This window comes from Homalodisca vitripennis, chromosome 5 (genome assembly GCF_021130785.1).
Source record: "Homalodisca vitripennis isolate AUS2020 chromosome 5, UT_GWSS_2.1, whole genome shotgun sequence".
Lineage (NCBI taxonomy): Eukaryota > Metazoa > Arthropoda > Insecta > Hemiptera > Cicadellidae > Homalodisca > Homalodisca vitripennis.
Genome location: NC_060211.1, coordinates 128529349 through 128548043, shown reverse-complemented (window position 1 = coordinate 128548043; position 18695 = coordinate 128529349). Strand labels below are relative to the sequence as shown.

The window sequence follows — 18695 nt, the reverse complement described above, 5'->3', positions numbered from 1 at the left end:
ATTTAGCCTACATGATGAAATTAAATGGTAAAGTCAAGGCTAGAATCATATAGTGTCCTGTATTTTTCTTTTTAATTAAAAACCTACATTTCTATCCATTATATTTAGCCCATCTTACAAAAACTTGTAATCTATCATCTGGTGAAGAACTATCAGAGAAAGAATGTCAAAGCCTGGATCCTTGGCAATTTTCAATAGAACATTTTTACTTAATATGCTTTTTAAAACGTACATATTAGTGTAGAAAACTTAAATAATCAACTTACAATTATTATCCATGTCACAGTTCAACAAAAAATCAAAAGAAAACTTGGAATATAGTAATGATTTTTATTCATCACAATTGAAGAAAATGTCCTAAAGAATGGTGTCTGCCGCAATAGAACTGAAAATAGCAACACACTTTTTTCACGTTCTCACTGTATTCACTGTATAAAGCATGACAGATAATACATAATGAAAGATACTAATGAGAAAAACTAACTAATCAATTTAATAGATAATAAATACTACGAAAACAAAGAAAAGTAATCCAGCTCTAGGTTGGCAAGCCAACGGCCGCCATATTGAAGTGCCACATTCCGATGCAGTGATGATTGCACTACGTGAGTCACATGAATACCTTGTCCTGGTACTTAGCTAATTAAGCGAAAATGTATCCAAAATTTAAAATGTTTTTGTTTTATTACAACACAACTTCATTTTATTCTGAAAATCGCCAAATAAATACTTATAATAATAGTATTAACTATTACTATTTACTAATTTGACAATACTAAATCTTGGCTCATGACAGAGATTAAATTTAATTAGTCTTTACAAAACAGATTTGACGTATGTAAAATGCAATACTATAACTAGTACATTCAGATATGAGCAATTGCCTTTTGTGGTTAAGAATGAATAAATCTTTTTTTATTTTTTATTACATTTATTGCAAAATAAGTAACAATTGCAAGCTTCAGCTTTGACATGACCATATAGCTATTAAGCGTAACAAACTACATACGCTGAAATGAAATATAATTTCAATTGATTACATTGAAATTTATTAGGAATATTATAAACCAATCAAAGTATTTTTAACATTTATTAAAACATGGTATGAGTATGCCACATCGTGCCACGCAACAACATTTCGAGTCTATACCTCCTTTAATTATCAAAATATCCTGTGGGGAGATAGAGAAATAGACAATAACACAGAAAAAGTTAACACTAAAATTAGCTTTAGCCCCTTCCATGATTGGACATCATCATAAAAACCTTTTTAGTCTATGTAGAAATGAAGATTCATGCAACGTTTCAAGTCTACAAATGAAACCTTACCACACTAAAGAGATATTTTGCTACATAATACATTTGTTTAACATAGGTTATATAGTAATTTCACAATAATAAAAGTCCCGGTGAAGTACGGAGGGTACTACAAATCAATATTTTTAAACAAAAGCTATTTATTTACAATCTGATCAATTTAAGTAGAACAATGAGTAAATATTATATAAAGAAACGACATAACAAATAAATATGGACTAAAAGTTAAATGAAAAATGTGGCTACTAACTAAAATCACTAATTAAATTATTAAGGTACTAAAGGCAGTACCAATAAAAAAAAACTAGATTATCGTAGCCTAGTAGGAAAGAATAAGTTTATTTAACCCACCAAATATAACAAAACAAGTGATTATGAAAATACTCTTTCCTAGAAAAATGTAAAAAGCACTTCTTTGCTGGTTTATCAGATGAAATACAAAAACACCCTTCACATCTCTTTACTCTGAATGGATTTTTTAAATGTTTTGGAAAGACAACATACTTTTTATTGTTTTAGTTCTTTCAGTCAAAAGTTAGTTCATTTCTGTCCTTTTTAGGTACATATTTTATGTACTGTAGTAAAGTTTATGTTTAATGAATTTTATAAAAGTAAGGTAAGTATTAAAATGAAAATGTTATATTTATATAATTTAAACAACAACTATAGGATTGTACATTTATTAGCGTTCAATGTTAGCCAACAAATCGAGGACCACGGCTAGCGCTTCTTTCAGTGTGGCAACTAGCGCTTATAACCGAAGAAGACGGTACGAATCATGGCACCGGCCATCCTATGTGATTTAAATGGGCCTGATGCGATTTTTGTATAAAGCAACATATAGTAATAGGTAATGTACTAGCTATACACATTTGGGTACCGGTATAGTTTTAGCAACATATAAACATGCACATATTTGTATAATACATTTCGACTATAACAACTAATAAAGCCAGTTATTAATCAACATATTAAATTGTTCAGTTCTTAACATAAATATTGATATCTATAAAAGTCATTCTTTTATTATATAGTGGGATGTAGAGACATATAGAAAATAATAGGCGATAACGTTTTCGTCTGGTATCTTGAACAATAAAAGTATTTCGAATGACATTTTTACGGTAAAAACAAAATTTTGTAACTTAAAATATAATGTTACTCTGATACCACAGAGTTAATTGACAATAAAAGAATATTCTACAAGAGACTATAATATTATTATACAATACTGCTCTTGTCTGTCTACTCACCAATCAGTACGCGCTGTACTCGTCAGTAGCGCTAGTATAGTTTTTGCAATTTTTATTCTGCTTTTTTGTTTAATGTACACACTTTGGCCTGTGTTCAATAATAACATTCTCTAATGCCTACAACTTGTATATATATATATATATATATATATATATATATATATATATATATATATATATATATACTTGTAGCATATATTAATCTATTATGGAATTGTAGTTTCTTTATTTGGAGAATAAATAAATAAGGTTTTGAATTGATTGAATTGAACTTGACGTTGTGTAATTCGTAACTAATTTATATAACTCGTAATTATATTCTTTGAAAACCCTGTAACTGTTAGAAATGTTTTGCTGTGGGAACAGTAAACCTCTCGCTGGTAGAAAATAGCCTATTATTAGTTTTATTAGAAACACAATTATTGACTTTCCATGTGTTTGATGAATGACTTCTGTACCGTCACCGAGCATTAGTGCGATGAGCTTACCTGCTACTTTTAAATAACTGATTTTTATCTGCTACTCCGCGATTTGACTTGTTAGATCTATTATGAGGTATTAAAGTGAAAAATGAATAGAGATTCTTGATTCGGCAAACACTATATGTAACTGTATATAAAATCTGAAATTTTGCTATTGAAATAAAGTCATACTAGTAAAATTATTACAATAAAATATTCACTATAGGCCTATGCCTACCATTTTTGTATGTTTACTATTCATTGTAATTTTAAAAGTATACTTAGTAAATTATTTCACATTTTTAAACTATACAATACTGAGCAATATGTTTCATAGTTTTAAATTACATTCATTATTAACGATGAAGTTCATTTTTAGAAGCTTATAAAATACGTACTATGTGCATAAAACTTACAAATTCATTTAATTTACATACATTTAAGTTTACAATCAGGATCAGTTAGAAAGTTTGAATAACCGCAATTCCTAACATAAATTAATGTATCTTCATTTATTCAAAAAAGACATATTGACTTGAAAAGAACGGATAAAATGACATCAACTACTACAATTTCTTACTTGATATATCGTTCAGTTACTAATAGCAATAAAGTCAAAGTTGCGGTTCGTAATTACTGCTGACCTGTCAGCTACCTTGATTTCTTGCCTGCTCTTATAAGTAACAATATGTTTTCACGTAAAATATAAAGATTACCCTATTTATATAATGATACATACTAGATAAATTTATTCTATATTATTTGAATTATATATTATAAATAGAGGAATACATATTTTCATAAAACTTAACAAATTTAATTATTTCTATGATGAGCAACTTCTTTTTCTATTACTTGGATTTGAACACATTAAATCAGAGTCGAGCTGTGCGACCGCTATTTATAACCTGCTACTTTCGTCCAGTAACAGTAAACGATAACTGTGATTTGAAAATCGCGCGTAAAGTAGCAAGTACGCGAATATTGTGACCCATCACTACCGATCAAGCATGTACTTTACCTTAGCCGCCCGAGCCTTTCTTAGGAGTTGTTCTTCTACCACAACTCCTAAACTATGCATTTTTGACAATAAAAGAATATTCTACAAGAGACTACAACCCTATTCTATTTGGTTTTGTGATGGACCGATGATGACGATCATCCTCCGGAGTATGGGTGGGGTGGGAGAGCTCTCACTCAAATGTATCACCTTCCGTGGGCGTTCAAGAGCCATAAACATATAATAAATGTCACCAGTTGTAATTGGGCGGTTGAGTTGAATTTAAATGTACCATTTACTGACACCACTACAATAGTAAATTCAATTGGAATTAGCAGGTTAAGGTCAATAATGTAATAGGCAGAATGATCAACTAAATTGTTTCAAGCTTGACCTTGACCCACCAGTCCTGACTGAGATTACTCTAGTGAAGTAGGCTATTAACCAACTACTAGTTTTCTGTTTAAATTAGAAAATTAAATTGAGCTGATAACTATTGTTTTCGACTGCGATCATTTCAATAATAAATACTGCCTTTTGTTTCTTTGAGGTTATTAGTTAAGTGTACTGTATTTTTATGTCTATAATCTGTCAGTTGTGTTTATACCTAACCCATTAATACTTGTATTATTAGTCACTGTACTTATGGTTATGTTTTATAAGTCTTTTGGCAGTATTAAGGTTATAGTATACGCACTTACTATTAGTGGTGGGATAACCAAACGGTTTTTATGACCGAATAACCAGTCAGTTATTTCTGTCGTTAATCGGTTATTTCACTCATATGAATAACCGATTCCTTTTTAAATTCAATCCATATTGACTGGTTCACTTAATTGTAGAGACCTCATTAATCACATGAATTAGTTTAATTACCGCACCAAAAATTTTTTTAGTAATATAGGGTTTTATTTTTGTTTCAGAGTTTATTTACACATTACCATTACACATAAATCAATAGGCTATTGTTCTGCTTAACTTACTTATAATATAATGAATTTTCCTATTTTATATTGAAACAAAACTTAATCATTCACAAAACACCTCGACCATGTAATTTTCGATTTCGAGTTAAGTAGCTAATGTTTGCAATAGTATAGAGAATAAATAAATCAAAATTGGTAATTAATTATTGTTTTTTACCTTTATTTCATGTAATTTTAACATTTTCAAATCAAATCACAACTAAGAGTATGTTAGAAGAAAACAAAATTAGTAAGTTATAAACAGTAAAGTAAATATGTCTTATAAAGGTGAAGTTAGGGCTAAGGTGAAGTTAGGGCCCTCTCTAACAAAACCTGGGGACCAACGGCTTAAAGATGACTCTCAAGACTAATTTAACTGGTTGCAACAAAAATAACCGACTAATCGGTTAAATTAAATTAACGAAACTGACCAGTTATTTTCAATCAGTTATTCCTACCACTACTAACTATATCAGTTATAAAAACTTAATAACTACAAACACACACCTCATGTCAAATGTTTTTAACCCTTCTGACAGTTCCACAGTAAAAATATTTATAAGTTAAACTAAATTTACAATACGTTCTAAATTTAAATTGATGTTGGTAAAGGGTTTTAAAATTTGAAAGAATTACATTTTACTATTTTGTATACTACAGTATATATAAATTAGGCTGATTAAATAGATAATTTTTGAAAAAATATGTTTTAAAACCGTAAACATAATTTTACTTTGACAGAGATGAAAAAATTAATCACTATTGCAAACCCTCATAATGATAACACCTTTGTGATAAATGTTTAACAATGGAAATAATAAAAAAAGCTTTAAACGATTTATGGAACTGGTTGAAGTTGTTATGAATTTTGTATTTTATTCCTGTTTCCAAAGCTGTAGAGGATGGATGACCCAAACTTTTCAAATAATAACCTCCATAATCCACATAATAGAATAATGCAACAGTGAAATCAAATGCTGTTTATAAAAACTGTTATATTTTCATAAAATAGGATGATTAAAAACTTAAATGTTGTGTTTTGACAGCCAAACAAACATATTCTTCTTTAAAATGAACGTATAGTTATTGCTTTAAACTGTATTTTGTCTCTTTTCCCAAAATTGAATGTGGGGCTGGCCCAATTAAACATGTTGAAATAAAACTACCAACTTGCGAGCAATTAAATATTCTACTTTGTCCCAGTAAAAATTGTGCGTAGTTAAAATGTTTCATTAATTATTTTGGGGTTAAAAATATACATCACAATTTTTTTTTTTTAAATTTGTAACAAGGCAAATTTAAACTGTAGCTTCATAAATAAATCAGACTGGATATGAATGTAACGGCCAATATTAGACACTATTTGGTCATAGTAGAGATTTTCTCAATCTTGTGTGTATCTTGATCAGGGAAACAAGGCAAATTCAACTATGGGATTGGAAATAGCTTAGACCAAAAGCCTAGTACAACAGACATAGGTAGACGCTTTTTGACTAAAAGTGTGTTTTCTGAGACCTACATTATTTATATTTTTTGATCAGGGCTATGAGTCAAACCCAATTCTGTGGATCTGTAAATACAAGACCGGAAGTGAATACACCTGGAATAGATTTTGACATAGCAACCTCTTTAGTGTGCGTAGTGTTTTATATATATATATATATATATATATATATATATATATATATATATATATATATATAAAATATATATATATATATAAATAAAACACCCTCCTGTTTATTATTGAGTATACTTATGGCAAATAAAATTATATTAGAAATAAATAATTTCAAAACAAGTAAAACTGTATTAGATACACAGGTTATCAAGTGAAAATAATTTAAAATATTGCATTAAAATTTAAATTTAGGCGTAGTGAATATGCATATGCCTCAATCTAGTGCTAGAGTTTACAAGATAACTCTTAAATCCTTGGTTGCGGGATAGCACGTACATATTTCGATAAACATCTTTTGTTTATAATAAAGAAATAAATTTTAGTTTTTAATTAAATTTGGTGATGTAGTTTAAATTCAGTTAAAAATGCAGGAAATTATCATAAGCCTTTCCATTAAAAGTTCTTGTAAAAACAAAGTTTATTATTAATCACATATTCCCCTTCAATGTTCTTCTTGTATTTTAGTATTTAAACTAGTTTCTTGATGCTGGAAATAGTTGTCGAATTGATTGCTACTGATTCGGAAAATTGAGTTTCAGTAGGTAATCAAATATTTGGGAAAGTTTTTTAATGCTGTTTTATATAGTAGGCTAAACTACCACCTCATCAGCATTGAAAAATAGAATGTTTTATTTTGTCCCGATTAAACTAGTCTGTAGCCAACAAGTTGTATTCGATTATATTGAGGATAAAAATATGTATCACCAATCTTTGGTAGAGAAATATAAATTATTATTTCAAAATAAGATATAATATATATAATATAGTGATTATTTCCAGAAGATCAATTAATTGATTTATTAATTTATTAACTCAATTAAAATTTCAGGAACATGATTAAAATAAACCACAATCTGAATTTCCAATTTCAAATAATCCCCATTTTGTATAGAACAAGTTAGATTTTCTTTTATAAACAACATTACATTTAATGTTTTGTTCATTTATTTAATTGATTATAATCTATGGTTCATGATCTAATAATTTTTAGTTGTTCATCCACCATATTTATAATAAATTTCAAAAAGTCTATATTTTGTATAACTTTTGTGCATTTTATTAATAAAGATGCGATGAAAAACATAATAGTAATATATAGATAAAATGTCAAATTTAACTCAATTCTTCTTGAATCCAAATGAATATTGATATTTTCTTCATTTCAGTGTTTCACATTTTTATCTCCCTTTCGTTTTATTTGAGTATTTTCTCTAAACAAGTTTCAGAAATAAAAAGTTGAATTAAAAAAGCCTTTACACTGAAAAGAGTATTATAAAGCATATTATTGGAATGTATTGATAAATACAAACTGATATTACACATTTGCATGAAAAACTGTAGAATTCAAATTAATAAATAACACTAATAAATTATCCAATAATGACAAAAATCGAATAGCTATATTATTTACTCGATTCACAATAAACATACTTATGATCAGAAGAAAAGTAATTAATTTTATTGCTTTGAAATAAGATATCAAGCATTTATTATCATTGCTGTCTGATCCAAAATTCACAAATTCATGTATGTCTAAATGTGTTTCTATCCCATATATTCAAAGAGTTTAACTTCTTAAGTATTTATGTTCACTTGTAAACAATGTTACCTTTAAAAATACTTTGCAGCAAAATGGAATACTTAGAATTTTGATTCAAAATACACCTTTACGAATTGGGCAAATATTTGTGTGAGTGTGCATGCATGTTAGTGAAAATCAACTATAAAGAGCAGTGGTGTGTATATATATATATATATATATATATATATATATATATATATATAAAGAAAAACTTCTGAGGGCGCTACATATTGGATGGTTTAATAGGTTTAAAACACTTTCCAAAGACCATACGGCTTCAGGAATCTTCTCCTGAGATATTGCAGAGCTTCAATATTTTATATATGCGTTCTAGCTTAAAACTACTGGGTGCAATATTAATCTTAGTCTTACAGTTTTTGGAGAGGCTAATGGAATCTTCTCCTGAGATATTGTAGAGCTTCAAGATCTTATAGTCAGAAGTCAGCATGCTTTATTCATGAACTTTAAGTACAGAATTTGCGTCATAAATTAATAAAAAAACAACATATACTATCAATAACAATAGTAAATAGAATGGTGAAAAATGTTTCTTCTAGAGGATCAAAATTCCTGTGATTGTCGCCATCCATAAAACTCAGTCATGGAGTAAAATTGGTGGTCAAGAAGCCAGTTCTTCAGCAAGTGACGAAACTGTTGAATGCTTGCAGTCTTAAGCTCTGGAGGAAGGACATTCCACATTCTGGCACCTGCATAGCTGGGTTTCTTCTCAGTCATTGTGCGGTGGCGTGTAGGAAGGCTGTAATTGGCTGAATGTCTTGTGCTGTAGTCATGAATCTGAGCTGCGGTTCTTATGGGATTTAATGATTTCAGATGTGAGTATGTTACAACTTCCAAGATATACATTTACTACAGTCAGGATTTTTAGGTCTTTGTATTTGCTTCTGCCATCTAGCTTAAAACTAATGGGTGCAATTTTAATCTTAGTCTAAAAGTTTTTGGAGAGGCTAGAGGAATCTTCTCCTGAGATATTGTAGAGCTTCAAGATCTTATATATGTGTTCTAGCTTAAAACTAATGGGTGCAATTTTAATCTTAGTCTAAAAGTTTTTGGAGAGGCTAGAGGAATCTTCTCCTGAGATATTGTAGAGCTTCAAGATCTTATATATGTGTTCTAGCTTAAAACTAATGGGTGCAATTTTTAATCTTAGTCTAAAAGTTTTTGGAGAGGCTAGAGGAATCTTCTCCTGAGATATTGTAGAGCTTCAAGATCTTATATATGTGTTCTAGCTTAAAACTACTGGGTGCAATTTTAATCTTAGTTTAAAAGGTTTTGGAGAGGCTAGAGATCCCTGAGCATTTTCTTATATACGCCCATGACTCATAGTAGCCCCCAGGAGCTGAGAGTCAATTTTCATTGTATAAATACACAGTCTGGTTTTTTGTAATCTATAGGGAAATTTCCCCTAAGAAAGAAGATAATTGTCAGCCATGCTAATTTTGATTGGAGTTGAAATGAGAGAGTATGAAAAGCGTTAACAACATGAAATGATAGTTTTTCTCAGATCACACATTCTTTAGCTTTACAAAACTAAAACAGCCATTAGACATAAATAATATTTCAACAACAATCTTATCAACCTAATTTTAAAATTATTTTAACAGTAGAATTTTGTGAATTTAAAATATTATTAAATTCATACATACCACAGGTTTCTTATGTAATATAGGAGTATATTACACTGCAGTTTACCATTTTCAAAATATGTTGTTTCAAAAAGAATAACATGTTCAAGAAGAAAGATTACCAATGAAAGTTTCTGAGAAGATGTCAAAATTAATGTACCATGACAAGTTTTTTTGTAGAAAAGCCAACAAATTGTAAGCAGTTACCGTTTTTAAATGTATTACCATTTATTTTGTCATGACAACCAATATCATAAAGTATTATTCTACTTAAATCACAAAGTACATTGTTAGTTCTTGTAATTGTTGATTGGGATAGTTTTGTAATGGGTTTGCACATAATTTTGTCAGTTGTTTGTAGTTAATAGTAACATATATTTGATTTCTGTTGTTGATGAGCAGGCAGTGTGACTAAGAATATAGATGCGTCCAAACATGTATGAAAACGGCGCAATTCACAAAGATTTGTTAAACAGAGCAACAAACAGATGGCTGTAGTACTAGAAACGGTGTAATTCACCAACATTTAACTGAACAGAGACAGTTCAGTGGAGTTTCTGACATCTGCATGTTGATATGATGAGAGATAACTCATTTTTTAAGGATATAACTAATACAGATCCAAACACTTATTAGTTTCTCAATATTTTTATAAATTATTCTTAATAAAATCTCAAACTTTGTTGTATTTCACTGTTTAAATATTAAAAAAGTATACGCATTACAAACAAATTAAAAAGCGTTTGAATGCGTATTAATTATATATTTAAAATGCGACATCTCCCATCAACGCTACAATCAAAAATAAAAACATAAAACTGCATCAAGTTTAACATTCTTCTTATGGAGAAAACTCAAGGTCATTTTACTTCAAACTCGTCTTAATGTGACCATGTTATAGCTTGCAACAATGTATAAAAAGGCAATGAATTATTCTACCCTTTTATATGTATACAATACATTACTCAACAATACATTACTCAACAATACATTACTCAAATTAACATCCTAACAACAATCAAAGTATATTTAAGTCCTTGAAATTCAAAGATTATTGAATGAGACACTTTGGGATGGAGACATTGAGGGTTTCTTTTATTATCATTGATCTTAAAATTTGAGGACCTCTTACTTGCTTCCTAAGGTGCTAATTAACTCTAGTTAAATAAGTTAGAACAAGATAAATGGTTATTTTCAAAGTCACAAATTATTAGTTTTTTGTGGAAAACAGTTTTCAATATAAGCCCTTTATAATGCACACCTTTAAATATTTCAAGTAGGGGAATTCAGACATTTTCAACAAACAACTCCAAATTCACTTCTGAAAAATTTCCCTTCCGTAAGGAAACATTATGAACACAAAGTTCTGTTATCGTTTTACATTATTTAATCAACAACACATTTAACTAAAGTATTAATTTAAGTGGTCTTTGCAATCAAATACATAGATGCATATATTATTACCTGCAGAAAAAATATATTTATTTATTTGACAAAAAAGCTTTTTATAAAGGGTGTGTTCACACATAAAAAATCTTGAAATTAACTTACAATTATACATAATTAATTTTTAGTATATTTCAATAAACCTTGAAATAAAATTAAGGTAATATTTATTGTCCAGAGTTGTTAATATGCTACTTTACTTCTGAAACTTGCCTTATCGACATTTAAATTAGCATGTACCTAATTGAAATAAACTTGTTCATTGTGTTGCTTATAGTGGTTATGCTAATTGATGATATATTAAAATGTTCTTTACAATTAATTAGTTGTTCACCATTAGTCTCTGAAATCGCTTTCTCACATAGTATATGAACCAATTTGCACTCTATAAGTACACATCCAGGGGTTTCTTGAAATAGATAGAGGAAGTTTACTTAAGAATGAAATGGTTTTTCAGCCATGCTTCTTTTTGTGAAGGTTGAAATGGGAGGGTATGAAAAGGATTAAGAATATGAAACGATAATTTTTCTCAGATAATATTTTTTCTAGCACAACACAATTAAACTTACCATGAGACATAAATAAATTAACTGTTAATTAAATCAGTGTTAAATAACATAACACTAATAACACGCATAGTTCTCTTGAGTGTAGGAGGGTGATCTTTCAGAGCTTCAAAGTGGTGACATTCAGCGTATCTAGTTGTCTAAGGGTGATATACATATTATGTATGTGTCGAATGGTTTCTTCAAAGTGTGTGAAGCTAGGAAAAATATGATGAGAAAAATATTAATATTTTTAACCCTTTTCATACTATTCTATTTTGACCTCTACCTAAAGTAGGATGACTGATGATCAATTTATTTCTGAGAGAAAAATCAGTCATAAAAACACCTTGCAATTTGCTTATAAAGTTTTACTGCAAAGATGAAAAAACCACTTTTATATTGCAATGAATATAGGTAATATAATTAATTGAAACAGGTTTATTTATTAGAATAAATAATAATTTAACTATCATTTTTATATTAATTAATTTTAAATGTAAGATACATATAATTAATAACTTTACACTTATATGGATCTATTTTACTTCATGCATTGCCAAATAAGTTAATAGGATAAGTTTCATATTTCAGAAGCCAAATGGCATTATAAGGAATTTGAAAGTTGTATTTTCGCTGTAGCTTTGAATGAATTGAAATATTGAACAATGGTTTCACTATTGACCTCAGAATAAAAAGACAACTGAAAGGGAATGACCTATTCTACTTTAAAATATTAAATCTAAATCCAAAGTAGTAGACCAAGATGACCAAAAAATATTTTATGAGTTGGCCACCATTAAATCAATCTATGAGAGGTATTACTCCTGAAGGCACTCTGAAAAGTGTTGTCTGCCATTTTAGTATAGTTTTTCATAACTATACAGAGAATACAAGAAAAACAGTACAATCAGTCCTCAAGTAAGTCAGTCAGTTTACTGTGTGACTGGATTGTGTGTATATTAGTGTTTTATTGTATTAGTTACACAATTATTCCACCAAAACCATTTGATAAGCAAATTCCTTAAGAACAGGGCATGTCATAGTTGTACTAAACTTACTATGCAAATGCACTGAGGAAGATTGGCAAAACAACACCCTGAGGGATTGTTAAAAAAACATCATGAGTTAGTTTCCAAATAAAGCTTACACATCTAAAGCAGATGACAGAAAGGAAGCACTAAATGATGAGATATATCCCAACTTAACATTTGACTTTCAACATTGTCTTCCAGCACTGGAAAAGACTGAGGTTGTGTGTGTCGAGTGTGAATTTGTGCCTGTGTCTCGCGCTGTAGTCGTGTTGATCCCCCAATCTGGCTTGGCGAGACTTCACGGTGTTGATACTACAGTTAGTATTTTGAGTTCCTAGAAAGCGTGTCTGCAGGTATCCTGTATATTCAGACCCTTAAGTGTTCAGTCCCTTTTTTGTATTATCAAGATTCTTTGAAGGAGTGTAAGCTAGTCCCTCTCCATACTATCATAATTTTGTATCACTTTTCTATTTTAGATTTTATAACTTATTGATGATTATTTTTTGATCAAGGCAATGCTTTGCTGAAATCCAGCAATATCGTTGTTGCTATATAGCTTTGTTCCAGTTGATTATACTTTCAACTAGTTGTATTACTGCAGTTGATCTGTTCCTAGTTAAGCCATTTTGTTTGGGAGTAAGAAGGTTGTGCTTTTGGAGATGCTCAAGTAGCCTATTTGGTGCAAATTTTTCCATAATTTTTGAGAAATTTGAAATAAGAGGTACAGGGCGATAATTTGTTGCTTCTTTGTGTTGACCTCTCTTGCAAAATTATTTTCCTTCCTAAAATTAAAACTATACCCATTTAAAAGTCATTGACCATAATTTCTTGGTACTCAGACATATGGTGACTCAAATAGAAAAAAAAACAATGTTTACATTTTGACCATATGACTGGACACAACTAAAGTTTTTCATATTCGAGAAAAGTTAAGTTTAAAGTCTTAGAAATGTAAAATCAGAATTCTTCTAATATAGGGTACACAATTTTAAGAAAAATAAAAAAGTCAAAATATCTGTGGTTGCCCATAAGAAATGGAAAGTCTTTAACAACAATAAGGACTGCTTTTTATGCCAAGAGGCAAAGTGGTAGTGGTTTATTTTAGTTTAACATGCACAAAACATTTTAAGATCTACTATTCAAATCTTTCTCTATGATAAAAGCAGGACACCCAAGAAATAAGTGTATGTCCAAACTATCACATGAGGGAAGAATCCCAATAACTGAAAACATTTAATCAGTATGGTTAATTGTGTGTCACCAGTTTTCATGAATACTACAGCAGACTTCCATTAACTGATAAATCTGACAGTCTCCCAGATGTAGATTGTAAATCCTGATTAAGCCTACTCACACATCACAACTATTAAATTCACGCACTGGATAATTTTTCTCATGGCATACTGATTCAATCAAGATAATGTATTTTATATTTATGTATTTTACCTTTTCTCAATGAGATTATAGCATAGTAATTTTGGAAATAAGGGAATATATCTACTCCAGTGGAATACCCAGAAATCTCTGGGGTGTTCGGAACACCAGGGAGATGGGGAGGGGGAGATGGAAAGCCCACTAGATCAGTTGGGGGGTCCGGAGTCCTACCCCAGGGAAACTTTTGAAATATTAGCTTCTAAAATTGCTATTTTATAGTACTTATGAATTAATGAAAGGAGGGTAAAGATCAGATAAGAGTCTAAAAAGTTTACAGTAACACCACTCTACCACCAATCACTAGAAGCTTATATAGGTATAATTACAATATTTTGCAACAAATACAGTTTATATGCAGTGTATTTAATTAAAACAAAATTTAATCATAACCTTAACAAAATGTTGAACAAAATAGTTAAATTTAAATCACAAATCAAGACGAATTTAAATCTTAATGTCTAGTCTTTATTCAAAAAGTATCCATGCTTGAAAGTTGACCACAAATTAACTAATAAAGCTACAATAACGGGAGTTATATTACAACTTAGCTTGTTTATTTCTGCGTTCTTATACATAAAATGGTTTACTAACAATCATTACCAGTTTTTTTATCGATAACAACAAAAAATACTAGTTGTTAGTGCTTCATAAAACAGCAAATTTGAAAATCCCAAACTTTAAAGACAGCAAAGATGTTCACTAAGATAGCAACAAGTCTACTGTAATTGAGTATGAAATTTTAGAATAGTAGTAAAATAATGTTGTTTTTAAATTACCATCTTAACTTTTATTCGTGACCGTTGGTCTGCAAAACTCTAAATCATTATCTTGAGTCTGTAATTTTGTAAATTAGTACATAAAAACTTTAATTTAACACATATTAAATTGAGCATTTTTTTTAAATTTACCGTAAGCGACAACTGCTCAATTTAACGTGCAAATTACCAGTGTGCACAGGGCAGTGTCGCCTTGTGACGACGAATAACAAAAACTAACACAGTATAAAACTATTCAGAGATCAGCAACCACTCACTACTGTGAAAACTGGCCACATAGGGACTACTGAACACGTATTTTGTATCAGGTACTAGTTCGTCCACATACCAAAAGTACCCGGTACAGGTAACTGTTACAGGTTTTATGATACAGATTCAGTTATTGAAAGTACCGGGTACAGGTAGAAGCCACAAGAAATAATAAAAATTTACCTCACTTTTGTAGCTGCTGCATTACTATGAAATTCAAATATTCAGTATTTTAGTTTAATATATATTATTAGCTCAACGGGGGAGGACAGGTCCCGCTCACCCCCCCCTCTCTGTGTGCCCTGTTCTATTCAAGTAATTGGGGTAGAAGAGAATAAATCATTTAAAAATTTTAAAATATTAATTAAAAAATGCTGAACACATATTTTGCTAAATTAATGAGTATCTACAGTTGTTTAACAGAGGAATTTTAAACTATATTTACTATAGGAAAAACATTAAAATTTAGTTATTGTGTTTTCCACAAGTAAATAAAAACAACACTTTTTCCTTAACCCCATAGAATTTTAAAATAAAACAGCTTTAACATATGGTGTCATATAAGGATCTATTTTTTGGTCAATTCTTTTCATCTTACATTTACATGTTATGAGTTGATTTGTGAATAATAAAAATACATTTTGTTATTCTGAGGATATAAAATCAAAAACTTTAAGCTTCAATGTTGTGTGAGTTAATGAATTATGAAACTTTCCAAACAAGAACTAACAGTATAGTTTTGGTTTAATTAAGACATTGTTTAGGTCATAACTAAATAAATGGTAATTGAGCCTACTTGATACACTGTAGGATATTCACCAAAATCATGTTAGACAAAGGCATTAATTCAGACAAAATTATCATAGCTTTAATAATAAAATAGCGTTTTCAAATCCACTGATTGTAGTCCTCAGATACATTGCAATGAGATCCTACTAGTTTCTCCCTACTCATACAGAAACCAAAACCACAAATATCAACCTATATAATACAAATAAAAATGCATTATTAGTTTAGCTTCAGTGATTACAGATTAAAATACCTGTATGTAAAAATATTATTATTAGGAAATTAAAATAAAATGTATTATTGTTCAATAAGAGAGGGAGGAAACTTAAATTATGACCATTGTATGATTTACTTTTTTAACCATCCAATTAAAACTAAAATTGTAACTGAAATTAAAAATTAAAAATTGAGTTTTTAGGTTGAGTGCTAACAAAGCCTATTGCTTGGGAGATTGGAAGATTTAATTTCTATCTGTATCCTTACAATATCTAGAAAACAAACTTACCTATTTATTTTACATGAAGCAATATTTATATACGAGGAATACTTATATAAGTTGGATTAGCATGTCACTCCACGGGATTCCGCGTTAGAGAATATTTGTACAATAGTCTTATGGGTAACCATGTTGGCAACAAGAAAGTAGCAGAATAAATCAATTTGTAAACAAACTCAGTAGGCCTAAACTTATCCCTATTGGTATTATTGGTGTATTCAACAACAATATTTTATGGTGACTACTTGTGTAAACTTTTATTATTTAAACACTGGTATGAAACCCAATTTAATAAAAAAAAGTGAATGTAACAATGTATGTGAAGATATCTCGAGAAAGATTTCATCTGTACACTTGAGCTTTTACATGAAACTTCATTAGACAAGAATGAGTTATATGATGTTGTATATGCAATAATGAAATTTGGCTGAGCATTGTTGAAGCTTACCCCTGCCTGTACCATTTGGATTTAATATTATAGTATCAGTAACTCGATTGCCTATTTTCACAACTGGTGACTTTGATACAATGTTTAAGGCCCTCAGACTCCCACCAAAGGTGAGACGTCTGAGGGAGAGCCCACCCAACCAGAGGCCATCGGTCCATCGTGATTCGTAAACCACGTGAACAAAAGCCTTGGATCCTACCGATCCGAGCCTCTGGGTTTACTGACCGTCACCATCGGTCCATCAGAAGATGAACAATATTCCTCCCAAGCCGGGGCTCAGACGACTAGGGAGGCCGAGCATATCTAGGTGATTGCACTAGGCAAATCAGACAGATTCATGCTCAGTGACGGTACAGAGGTATAAATTCAAGGATAATGATGTAGTAAAAGTTGATGTTTATAAGAAAATTCATAACATGTTCTACCAGCGAGAGGTGCATTTTTCCAAAGCAAAATATTTCTTATAATAGAACGTTTTGCACAGAATTTTAAAATTACGAGCTACATATATGTAATGACATATTACAAAACAAGACAAGTTGTAGGAAATAGAGAATATTTGTATTAAACAAAGGTAAAACTGTAACTGTATACATTGTAAATGAAACAAAGCCAAGCAAGAAATGCTATACTAGCGCTACTGCCGACTAACGAATAAAACATGTAGTAACTGAAGAAGAGAAACACAGACAAGAGACAATATTATCTGTGGTCTTTGACTCCCCATAACATGCGAAAAGCTCTGGTGTAATATTTTTGTATGGTCATTATTCACTTTGTGGTATCAGAGTAACATTAAATTTTACGATTAAGTATTACCTTTTTAGCGTAAAAATTATTTTAAATCGCCGATCACTGAGCTATAAGTCTTTAGATCTTACTGAATAATAAAATAAACTGGCTAAACGTCAATAATTATGTTCAAAACTGTATATTAAATTCCAATCAATTTAATTTTTTAACATAAACTGGCTTTATTAGTTGCAATTGTCGAAATGTGTTGTATAATTTATTTGTTTCCAACGGACATACTTCTCCATTTTTATATTCAAGATCCATATAATTAACTTATAACAAACTTTACCTAAACAAGAATTTCTACGACAAAACATGTGAAAGGCTGAAAAATAGTATTAACATAATAAACCATGGCAAGGCGTGATTATAACAAGAATATTTATATGGTGTGTGTGTGTGTGTGTGTGTGTGTGTGTGTGTGTGTGTGTGTGTGTGTGTGTGTGTGTGTGTGTGTGTGTGTGTGTGTGTGTGTGTGTGTGTGTGTGTGTGTGTGTGTGTGTGTGTGTGTGTACATATATAAACACAGTGTAAGTGTGTGTTTGTTTGGTTATTTAAACACATATATGTGAAAGAAACGGCCAAATTCGAAATAATTGAATCGTAAAAAGTGAGGGTTCTGTGGTGTAATGGTAGCACATTCACCCGGCAAGTGAGAGTTGTTTAATTCTGAGTTGGTAAAATTGGTAATTTCATTATTTGCCATTCCTGTTGCTAATGAAAATAAACTAATTAAAACAAACAATACATACTAAAGTAATTGGAATGGAGACAAAACAAC

The 18695-nt window shown here is 30.0% G+C and overlaps 1 protein-coding gene across 1 annotated transcript in view; it reads right to left on the bottom strand.

Annotated features, from left to right (window-relative positions):
- Positions 1-604, bottom strand: part of LOC124362875 (serine/threonine-protein kinase Warts) — a 58082-nt gene extending 57478 nt beyond the window's left edge. Inside the window, exon 1 of the mRNA XM_046817741.1 lies at positions 267-604. The gene's annotated coding sequence lies outside the window, so the exon portion shown is untranslated. The remainder of the gene's footprint in view (positions 1-266) is intronic.
- Between the last annotated feature and the right edge of the window lie 18091 nt (positions 605-18695).